General features: G+C 47.1%; 1 protein-coding gene across 2 annotated transcripts in view; it reads left to right on the top strand.

Annotated features, from left to right (window-relative positions):
• Positions 1–427: 427 nt before the first annotated feature.
• LOC120947478 (uncharacterized) overlaps positions 428–11,577 on the top strand; it is a 137,417-nt gene continuing 126,267 nt past the window's right edge. For both annotated transcript variants that reach the window (XM_049607724.1, XM_040362839.2), the window contains exon 1: positions 428–731. The gene's annotated coding sequence lies outside the window, so the exon portion shown is untranslated. The remainder of the gene's footprint in view (positions 732–11,577) is intronic.

The following is an 11,577-nucleotide window of genomic DNA, read 5'->3' as shown; positions in this document are numbered from 1 at the left end:
CAATGCGAAACCATACAACAGTACAGAGGAAATGAGAAAGATCTCCTCCAAGCGATGAAGCTCAACTGGTTGGGGTATCCCACCAACAGAGAGCGCCACCAGCTTTTTCGCTATTTTTAGAATGCATGAGTCGTTTGCCGTCTGCTAAACGAAGTCTTTCTATATTCCGTTTAGGTAGAGAACTTGAGTCGTTTAGAAGCCGTTTAGTGGTCGTTTAGTGGATTTGTGGCACTTGGGTGTGCCTTTCCTGGCACTGCGTGTTTGACAACCGTGTGGGGCAAAACTCCCCTTTCGAGAGTAACCAAAACGTGCGCGCGTACGCTGCTGCGCTCCCAACGAACCCTGCTCTCACGCACTCTCTGCGCTGCTCACCGCTGCTTCTGTGTACGGCGGAGAGAGCCGACACCGCGAATCGTAGCAGCCTGGAAGTTGCTGCGATGCTGGCACGTTCATGGTACTGCCGTGCACTGGTGGCTGTGAGTATTTCCGAGATCGTGCTAGCGAAAGGTCGTGCGTGCTTACCTCGTCGGCTTCACGAAACGGCGCAACAGCTATCCTCTCCGTGTGTGTACGTGTGACTGTCTGTGTGTGTGTGTGTGGTATCTTCAGTAGGGTCTACACGCAGAAGACCAACAAAAAACAGAGCAAAAAGCGTTTATCTTTCAATCGTGCAAAAAGCAAAAAAAATAAACCGGCTCACAAGACTCGCGTGTGCAGTAAGCGTTGCAAAGGTGAGCGGAGCGTTTTCTGTTTTTGTTTGTACCTTTCCCCCCTATCTCCTTCCCACGTACACCATACACTCGGTTCGGCCTGCTGTGGACCCCCCGGTTTTATGTGTGTGGCAAGCGGTGTGAAAGGTGTGTGCGTCGATCGTAGTGCTGGTACGTTGTGTGGCGGAGTGAGTGTGTGCGGTTTTGACGAAGGTGTGCGTTTGTGGTTGGAGTCTGACGGCTCCCACCCACCCTCCCACACCAACGGTACCCATTCAAGCCCGTCGTCTATTCGGAATGTGTTGTGTGTGTGTGTGTGTGTTTGGTGCGTTTGTGTCTAGCGGGTGGATTGCGTTTTTGTATTGTTTTGTTGTAAAATATTGCCCGATTTTTGGGGCCAAGCGCTTTACAAAAATGGCCCAAGCTTTGCGACTGCTCGCTGCTGGGAATGTGAAACCAAACGTTGGTGCGAAGGTGTCTGCGTGTGTGTGTGTGAGAGAGTGTTTCTAACCGATGTAGTTTGTGGTGACACGTTTTATGCTGCATTCGTGTGCCAGTCCCAAAGCCCGTTGTTTCCCCGTCGTCTGGGTTCAGTTCAGCTGCCAAAGGCCATTCGACATTCGGCGACGTTAAGCTCCATCAACAAAACGCAACTGTGTGTGTCTGGTGATTTGCACTTAGCAGTTCACAAACAATAGAAAGAAATGTCAAACGTACTATCACGGTTAAATTTATTTCCTGATATTAATTTTATTGCAAAATGAAGTAACCTTTACTGTAATTTTAAGAAAGTGTAAACAAATTCTATTTTGTGATTGTGTGTGTGTGTGTCTCCGTGCATATTATTTTAAAAAAATCTCTGCTTCAAAGAACTAGAAGCAAGGGAACAGTTATGCAAATCAAACCCAGCTCAAGTGTTGTGTGATTTACTATGCTTCAATGGGCGGGTGTGTGGGTTTTATTTGTGTTTTGGTTTTGTTTTTTGTTTTTTTGTGGTGCACCCTCGCTGTGCCAAATGTGCAGAATCATTTAACGTTCCAAACAGCAACATTTCAAGAACCCCCCTTACCCCCATTTAACCCATGTCTGTGCGGCTCGTTAAGAATCTGGCCGCAGGAGGATGAATGAACGCGTTCCTTTTCCCTGTGCGGAGTTGGACAGTTTTTGTTGTTGTTTTTGTGATGCAAGTGAAATATTAATATATTTCTGCCAAAGATCAAAGAGTGCCTTGTGCTCTGTGTGTGTGTGTGTTTACGCGCGCGTGTGTGTGTGAGTCGGCTGTCGCAGGACAAAATTCAAGCATGTCAATCAGCGCAAAGCCTGCTTGATGCCGGGCTTGCCCTTTTTCTTCGACGTTTCGGAGACGGGATTGGGTGAGGGAAAACGTGACCGAAAACTAGAGCAACAGAAGACATGACACGGCGATCGCAACTCAGTTAGGAGGTTTGCTCTAGACTCAGAAGGGTCCAGCAAAAATTGGAACATCCGTGAGCTGTAGGGGGGAAGTTTTTGGTAAAAAATAGAGGAGTAAAAGCAAAAAAAAAAAAAAGAGAGAGAGAACGTTCCATCGAGGATCGAGATTTCTCCTATGCTGATGCTAAATTCGTCACACTGGCGGCAACGGGTCGCAGAGCGCACACGCATATTATGCGCAGCGCAAATCGATCGTTCACGTGCCACGCTGGGTACCGTGCTTTAAACCTTTCGTTACCGCTAATTAGATGTTTCGATGTTGTCTAATTCCAAAAAAAGGGTGAAAAGAATTGATCATACAGAAGGTGTTAGCTTTGTAAAACTTGGTTTATGTTTGTTTGTCTTCTTTTGGGAAGGTTGCTCAATGATGGATTTGGCCTTTTTTTATTTTTATCATTCCTGTTGTGTAAGTAATGCCAAATTATACAATAAAAACCGACCCTTAGTGAGCAGAATTCCCCCCTCCCTCCCATCTCCCTCGCCTTGTATCTCGCCATTTTTACCTTGAGGCTTGGCAGCGGCGGTAACTGCCGGCGGCAAGTAAAAACGAACACGCGGCACTGTAAGATGAAAGTGAAATGAAGGGTGTAAAAGTGCATGTGCATGTATGTATAGGTTCACCGTGAGCCAAGGCAAACGCAAACGAGAGGCAAGGCCATTAATTCTTACGTAGTTTTTGTCCGCTCCCCTTTTCTCCGTCGATGGCCCGTACCCTGCAGCGCGCAGTGCCATAATGTGCTACCTGCTGGTGCCTTGAGCAGACGCAGACTCCAATGCCAGCGCACTATTTTGCTAACCTCCACCGTCGAATGCCGACAGTAACAATCGCGATTAACACGCAACGAAGCCAAAGAAAATAAGTGCGGAAACCGTCTTTGAAGAAAACGCTGGGCCACACACACAATTTGAGAGCTGATGACTCTGAATTCGTTGCTGCCCGTGACGAGGTTGGCCGGTAGAACAGAGAGAGAGCATCGAAATGATGACTTAATTTGATGGCTGCACTGTACGGGTATCGTGAAACAAGTTGAAGTTGCTGCGGATGCTGCGAACTCTGTCGTTTGCGTTCACTGTGGGGCAGAACATTGAGGTAAGTTTGCTAACGTTGTTGTAGGTAGCTTTAGATTTAGATTTTGATATCGTCCAACTAAAGCAAGGCAAAGTTAAATTTTGCAATTCCTTCCATTGCCCGCTTGGAGCAGAAAATTAGCCTTCATTTGCAGTGGAATAGTTTGAATCTGTTTCTATGATGGCCTGTGAGCCGAACATAATTATTTCCGTGCTGCTCCCCAGCATCTAGATTCCGCCGCTAGAACTCCAACAACTGCTGGGCTGGACAGTTAATTATCACAACGCAACCCAACTCAACTTCGCAATCAATCTGTGCAGCATTCACTCGCTCCTCGTCGGGGATTTTAATGCCACTGCCAAACAGATGACGTAGAGGTTTTGGACAGAAGCGCTTTGCAATGCTGACCAGTTCGTTTCGGCGCTTTGCATTATAAAAAAGAATATTTTTCAGAGTTGTTTGGAGATTTTGGGCGTCAGAATTACTTCTGCAAAAGTGATTTGGCAAGATGTGGCGGACGCTTTTTCTCCCAGTAAGTTCCAACCGAACTTCCCTTGTGGGTGTGAGGCAAGGCAAGAGTTGTGCAATCAATTAGTGCAGGTAAGGCAAAGAGAAGTTGATGCTGCTGAAACGTTGCCGCAACTGCTTGCCACAACTATTCTAAAGCAATCGTTTCTGAGGCAGTGGTGAAAATCACGCCGCGACTGCATGTGCAACCGCACAGTGGCACATCCTTTCCGGCAGCACGTTGCTGCGGGCGGTTAACGCAAGCGTGTGGGACCATTAGGTTTTAATTACTTCAAAACACAAACCTCCTCCTAACACATATCTCCTCGCCCTTTTCCAGTGCGCAATCTGTTTGGCTGATCTGTTGGCGGGAGCGTCGGTGTGTAACGCTGACACGATTGCAATTTAACGCCAACGCCGCCTGCACTCGACCTGCGAAGCCCATTTCCTACTGTCCTGCAGGACGTGCCGTTTGTGAGGTGGGTTTGGTTCTGCGGCGTGAGGTTTGTGGCGTCTGTCACGTTTTGCGTGCACGTTGCGTGCATCTATTGAATTTGTTTGGTTGAGGTGATGACATATCGGTGCACTTTGGGTCAGCGGTCGGTAGGCACCCCAGTTGCAGGGAGCGGAAACTTGAGCGTGTAGGAAAGTTAGATTTGCGAGAAATGGCTTGGCCTGGTGGTTTCTGAGATGCGGTTTTAGGACAGTGTTTCGTGCGACAGCCGTCACAAGGTAATCACGAACGATGTTTGCGAGCGGGTTGACTGATTTATGTCACTGTTGTTGTTGAATCGTCGTCTTTCGATTTGCTTAATACTTTCGGATTATATGATGTTGTTTCTGCAACAGATATCGATGTTACAGCTTGTACATTGCTTTTTTGGAACAAATAATTCCCCATAAATCATGCGCCACCGTGTCGAGTGCGAGTTGTCAGAAACACCGCTAGAGGACACATCCCTATCAGTATTTGCTAGCCCAATTTGCAAACACTGCGCTCCCCATTTCCGTTTTGCCCATCGGTAGGGCGATCGGTACACGACATCGGTCGTCACTATTGTCAGCTAAACATGACCTCTCATGTTTGCATTCCAGCTGGAATTGCCGCTTATCAGCCATCGGCCGACGAGACGCCTTGCATCAGCTGCGAACGAACTACGGGCTATCGGTGCATCCAATGCAACGACTGCAACATTTCCTATAACGTGTCGTGTATATTGCTACCATTACCACAAAATCTGAAACAATCGTGCGATCTACGTTGCGGTAACGTGCTGCTGTGCTGGCGGCTAATGGGCCGGGTGTTGCTATTGGTTTTTTTTTGCTTTGTTTTGGCTTTTGCACCGATAAGAAACGACGATTGCCGAGCTAAGGCCCTTGCGGTGCCTGTCAGCAAGATTTGTCAAATGATTGACGTGAGAAATATGCAAACAGCACAAACTACGGTAGATTGCGTGGAAGATTGCAAAACGAAGAATGCTATTTCTAAGGTAGTTAGACAGAAGTGCAAAGTCTACCTCCAACTGTTCGCGCTCTTTCTATGGAGCTAAGGTTGGGCCTCTGTCGCATCACTACCAAAAGTGGTGACGTTCAATCTTAACTGAATCATTTATTCAAATTGGAAAAATATGACGTATAATTGAAGATAACGAAAAACACATACGACCAGACAAGCAGCGAGACTGCTCCGAAGGTGAGTGGTCAGAATCGATTGGCTTTCGGTACATTGCGGGTTCGTGGCAGTGTCCTACTCCTATCTTGCTCACCATCTGTTTTTTGTGTGGTACCATTGAAATAAAAGACATATCGATCTGTCGCCCTTCGGGTCAGCCAAAAGTTGCGAAATCAAAAAGGAAAAAGGAAAAGAAAAAAAACCCGATTCCCTCCAACACCAAAAACCGACAGCGCTATAACGACACAAAGATGGTTTCCGGAAGGCTTAATTTTATTGCTTTTTAATTGAATCGAAATCGATCGGAGTGTCCCGACCCCCCCGGGCTATGCCAGTGTGCTCACTCGGCAGTGACCCGGCCCGTGCTCCACGTCGGTGACATGCGTTGAATTGATAAATCCACTTACTCCTACTTTATGATGTCCCACCGTGTCTCACCAGCGGATTCGAAATATTGTGCAGAAAAGGTAGAAAAAATAGGAAAAGTGCAAAGTTTTTTTTTTTGGTTTTTGGGGTGCGTGGTCATGCTCGTGGTGCGAAGGGATCGCGCTTTTACTTTTACCGTCCTGTCCGGTGCCCTTCGGGTGGCTGAACTGGAACAGACAACAGCCACCGTCGTCGGCATCCCCGGGGCTTGGCCGGGCAAGAAATTTTGGATTATTTTTGGATTTGGCTTCTCGAATTGAAATTTATGAGCTGCGGCGCGAGCTGCCGTGTGTGTGGGTTTTTATTTCGTAAAGAAATAGAATTTATCTCCGTGCCGTTTCACTCGCGCCACGGGCACAACCACCGCGCGCAATTCAACGGTTCCCGGCGTGCTCCGTCGCTTACCTCACACCTTGGCCAAGCCGTGCTCTATTTCTGTGCCAAACACCGGGAGGGTGAGACCAGCCGCCGGATCCCGGGCCGCACTGGCTTGATGGGAACGATGCGTGTGATGGGTAGGCTTCCACGTAGAAGTGATCGCTCCACAGCTTGACGTTGGCACTAAATTGATTTGTGACGTGACGCTGTCCCGCTCTGGTATAAATTTATGAAGGTTTTTGTTGTTGTTATTGTTTGCACAAGATGATGATGATGATGATGATGATGATGGTCGGCAGGAAAGATGGGCGGCATGCTCATCCTTGTGCCGGACGTAAAGCATTTAATCCCCGCTAGTCATCGTCACGCCGGACCGGGGGATAAAATGCGTCTCCATGTCCATGTGTTTCGAAGCAGGAACTTCCTACGGCCGGGGATGCTGCTGCTGCTGCTCTTGCCGGTCAGGATTGAGCAGAATGTAATTGAGTTTTCTGATCCGTTTTGTCTTCGATGATCGATATGATGGTGGGTATAAAAATACTTCCACCATACACAGCGAGGACGCACACCTATGGTGGAACAACCTTGGGGGAAACCGGCCGGGCCTTTATCAGTACGGGAGCGTTGGAATGGACTGGACAACACGCGGGGATTGCAGTTTTGTGGTGTTTATTTCGGTGTTTGTCGTTCGCAACCTATTTTGGGGACCATTGTTTGCGCTGTCCAGGAGGATGATGGACGTGCAAATTAATTTCTGACCCAAACTGCGCGTGACAGGAAGAGGATACACGGGGATGCATCAATCGCAATGGCAATAGCACTGATAAGAAAATGTTTTTATTCGTTTTGCAAAATGTTGATAAAATTTCACTAACCGAAACCGACCGAACCTATGCGCCCTACAGGACAGCATATCTTTCACACTGTCCGATGTACGCGCGCGTCATCCACAGTGACGCATAAAGCATACTGATTTACCGTAATTTGTTGTCACACATTAAAGTTTCCGCCCAATTCCAAATCCTGGGACTCGCCTGCGTCGGATGCTGTCGGATTGCTGGATGCCGCGAATCAAATTTCTGCCCACCTCCCACCGTGCGTCAGGCGCACAATTTGGGAATCTTCGGGAAAGCGGTGTCCGCGACGGGCCCACACAGTGTCAAGAAGCCGGACCAGGGGCAATATATCTCTTCTCGAGCATGGCGAATCGCCCGGGCGCAGTTTCGCAAAATGAAACAAATCCATCCGAACAGAATACTTGCGCGCGCTGTCAGGCGCACGGGACCAGCAGCAGCACCCCGGTTTGTGTGAAATGGCGAATTCTGTCACGTTGTAGTTGGCACGTTTCGAGCTTTCCCGTTCGGTGCCACTAGGAAGGGAACGGAGGAGGCCTAGGAGCTCCGGCCTGGGCCTGCCGGGGACTGATTGGACACAATTCTATCCGTCGCATACCCACCAAGTACGGTGGGTGGGTGTGTGTGTGTGTGTGTGTGTGTGTGTTTTCAATTAGATTTGGTTGGGTGGAAGGAGGGAATGCGTCTGCGAAATGGTACCGCCATTGCGCCGGTACTGTGGACCGACAGCAGCCGTCAGATGCATGTGCGGCAAACGGAACGGCGGCAATTGACGCGCGCTGACTTTTAGGGACATTCCCCCGACTTGCCTGACGCTGCTACAAATGGACTGGGTACCGATGGCCGGAAGAATACTATTTAGCTGTTTGGTTTGTGTGGGTAACCCGAGCCGAGGTTTGTGCGGTGGTCTGTACTACACAAGTACGTCCAGCGGAACTGATGACCCGATGTGCGCGGTCGGTACTGCAAATAGTTTTTGGGCAAATTATTTACACTTCACATCCGGTTCTGGTAAGCAGTTGGCAGTAAAGCCACATGCCCGTGGATATGCACTGGGGGATGGGTATGGTTCATGATTGACGGTCAGAGCGTAAAAAAAAGTTATACTATAAAAATAAACAAAAAACGCTTCCAGCGTAGAAATTTACCGAAGGCAGCCATGAAACACGACTGCGAACTGCTGTTTGTCTATGAGGGTGGTGCGAAACCTTTCGCCAAATCAGTCATTACGCGCATAAATGACTTGAGTTTTAGTGTCCGAATTTAATGCCCCATTAAAGGTGTCTGCTAGTGCGAGAGAGGTTTCCGAATTTCTAAGAAGGACTTTTTTATTATTGTGTGTGTGTGTGTGTGTGTGTAATGTTCTTCTAGACATGCTGAGCGGTGAGCTCTGCTAGTAACGGCTGCTGGTGTTTGGAAATTATGTTCCGCACGCAACAGGCCCCGATGGCGATGGGCCCGACGATGGGTGTGGGCATGTGTCTGGTGTTGACAGATTTAGGTGAGAATGAGCGGAGATTACAATTTCCACGATTTGTGACGACTACGACTGATACAATGGAGTGTAATTTTCCACACTCCGCCACTCCATGAACGATGCGCTTCACATCCCCATGAACGCGTTGTGGGAAAATAGCCAACTACTGGCGACACTGGACGTGAGAGCTTGTGCTGTGTGTGTGTGTGCTAATGGTGCGGTTAGACATCGTGTATCTGGCACTAAGAGTCACAGAGATTTGATTTGCTTGCGTAGAAAGACCGTTTTAGGTACTGAGAGCTTATTTTCATTGGATTTTCATTTCCATTGCAATAGAGTCATGGAATGACTTCGCCAAGTCTTGATTGAAATTTGGTCATTCGAAATAACATTTAAAGTACATTCGAATGTTCATTCGAAGGTGAAATATTATGATTAAAAAGATCTCCTACTCTTTTGGATACAATGCTTATTATCAGATTGTTGCACATACTCTGAGCTGCCTTTTACTAATACGGCGTCAAGTTTTGCATCCATCTCCAACACACCAGGTAAGTGGACCGCAGAGTGGTCGCACCCATCGCTAATCCATCCCTAAAAGGAGAGTAAATATCAACAGCCCCGAAGCATCAAAAGCTGCCTCAATACGGTGAACCTCGCATGCAAATCGTGTGCGGTATCATAATTCTAGCTTGATGGTGCCAATTTCTGCACGAATAGCGCATTTTAGGCACTGTGCAGGTAAACAGTGACCGGCAGAGGTATTACTGCAGTGGGAATTATGCTTCGGAAACCAAACAACAAGAACAACATCAGACCCATCGACTGTCCGCTTCACTTTTACCTTCCCGCAGTGTGGAGATCACCGGAGGCAACTTCACACGCCGTGTTCGTCGCGTGTGGCCAACGTGAAGAACGATTACCGAAAATGGTGTATAGTGGTGTGGAATCAATCTCCACCATTGTGCCAGGGGAGCGTTTGTCGTTGCGCTCATGCAAGGGGTTATATTTGGAGGTGTGCTCTGGGGTGTTTCAAGGCATCATTCGTGTGTTCCAGGTGGACCCCGTCTCAACTAATTTGGTGTGCAAAATGAACCTGCTGTTGCTGCTATCACAGACTGTGTGTGGTGTGGTGAGTTCACGCTGGCTAATACCGGTCCGATCTGTCCCCTCATTGGCACAGCAGCAGCTGTCACGCGATCGAATCAGCGACGCCGGCAATAATTTATTATTTATTGAAGATAATTGCGTGGCGCGCGCAGGGGCCTTTGCAATATTAAAATAAAGTAATACTTAAAATAACCTTACTTGCTATATATTTGAAAACAGACATGAACATTTAAACGTGGCAACTGTAATGTTGAAGTCAAAAAAGCAGTAGAACTTATTGAAAGCTTTACACATTGAAATAATTGGATCATGAGCTCCTCTGGAAGTACGGGCCCGGTCTATTTTGATCAGAAAATTTCGAGGACGTAGCGCGTGGTCAGGGGCGTACAAATTTATTTTAAGAAGAAGCTCGGGAGCATCAATTTCGCCTTTTATTAATTTTGCTACAAAAACTGCTTGTGCTACCTCCCTACGTCTCTCTAAGGACTGCAATCCTAGAAGAAGCCGTCTAGTTTGATAGGTTAGAGGCTGGTCCATGTTCCACCGTAAGGTTCTTATAGCTATTTTTGTGAATTTTTTCTGAATTCGCTCAATTCGTGTGGACCAGTTGTTAGTGTGCGGAGACCATGTTACAACATTAAATTCAAGTACGGACCGGACTAACGCGACAAACAGTTGTTTTAAACAGAAAGGGTCATTAAAATCAGATGTCAGACGATGAATAAAACCAAGCTGCCGATATGCTTTGTCGATGACGTACGAATATTGTTGACGGAAGGAGAGTGCTGAGTCAAGAATAGTGCCGAGGTCCTTAGTTTCTATGTTACGTGGGATTATACACGAGTCAAGATTATAGTCTCGCTTGATAGGGTCTTTTTTACGAGTAAAACTAATCACGCAACACTTATTGACACACAAGGATAGCGAGTTCGCAGAGCACCAATTGCTAAATACGTCTAGGCTGTGCTGGAGAGTCGAGCTGTCCGAATCATTTCTAATGGTCGCATAAATCTTGATATCGTCCGCATACATAAGCAAACATTGATTTGGGAGCGCAAATACAACATCATTAATAAATAGGATAAACAATACTGGGCCAATGTTACTTCCCTGTGGGACACCGGACGAACTAACGAACACGTTGGACAAGCACTTATTGATTTTAACACAGTATGATCTTTGGTTTAAATATGATTTTAACCATATGACTAGATTATTATGAAAGCCAAGCCGGCTCAGTTTCGCAAGGAGTATGTCATGGTTAATCCGATCAAATGCTGACATGAAATCAGTATAAATTGCATCAATCTGTGACTTGCCGTCCATTGCCGTAAGGCATTCAGACACGAATTGAACGAGATTGGTCGACACCGATCGTTTGGGAACAAATCCGTGCTGGCTTGGACTGATATAATTCAAGCCACCCCTGACTAACGCTTCCTGGACAAGAATTTCGAGTATTTTTGCTGATGCACATAGGGAAGTTACGCCACGATAATTAGATATAACATGTCTCGGACCTTTTTTATGAACGGGTGTCATCCACGAAGACTTCCACATAGTAGGATATGTAGAACTGTGCAGAGAAAGCTTAAACAGATGAACCAGTGGCTCTGAAAGATAAGTTGAGCACTTCTGTAAGACTATTGCTGGGATCCCGTCCGGACCCGGGATAAATGAGGGTTTAATTTGTTTGATTATGACAGACCAGAAAATCGCGCACGCTGTGTAGTTTCGTATGGCATCGTCTCTTTGCCGGGGGTTTACGTTTTCCACGTCTTTCTCCAGCATACGCAACACGCTGTCCTGTGGTGACAAATGATGTAAACTTTACCGATGAAGCCATCTTCTTTCGCTGGTGGTGGTGATCTGAAGTGCGTCCCAGTTTTATTTTTCAGTTC

This window comes from Anopheles coluzzii, chromosome 2, assembly GCF_943734685.1.
Source record: "Anopheles coluzzii chromosome 2, AcolN3, whole genome shotgun sequence".
Lineage (NCBI taxonomy): Eukaryota > Metazoa > Arthropoda > Insecta > Diptera > Culicidae > Anopheles > Anopheles coluzzii.
This window is presented reverse-complemented; position numbering and strand designations above follow the sequence as displayed.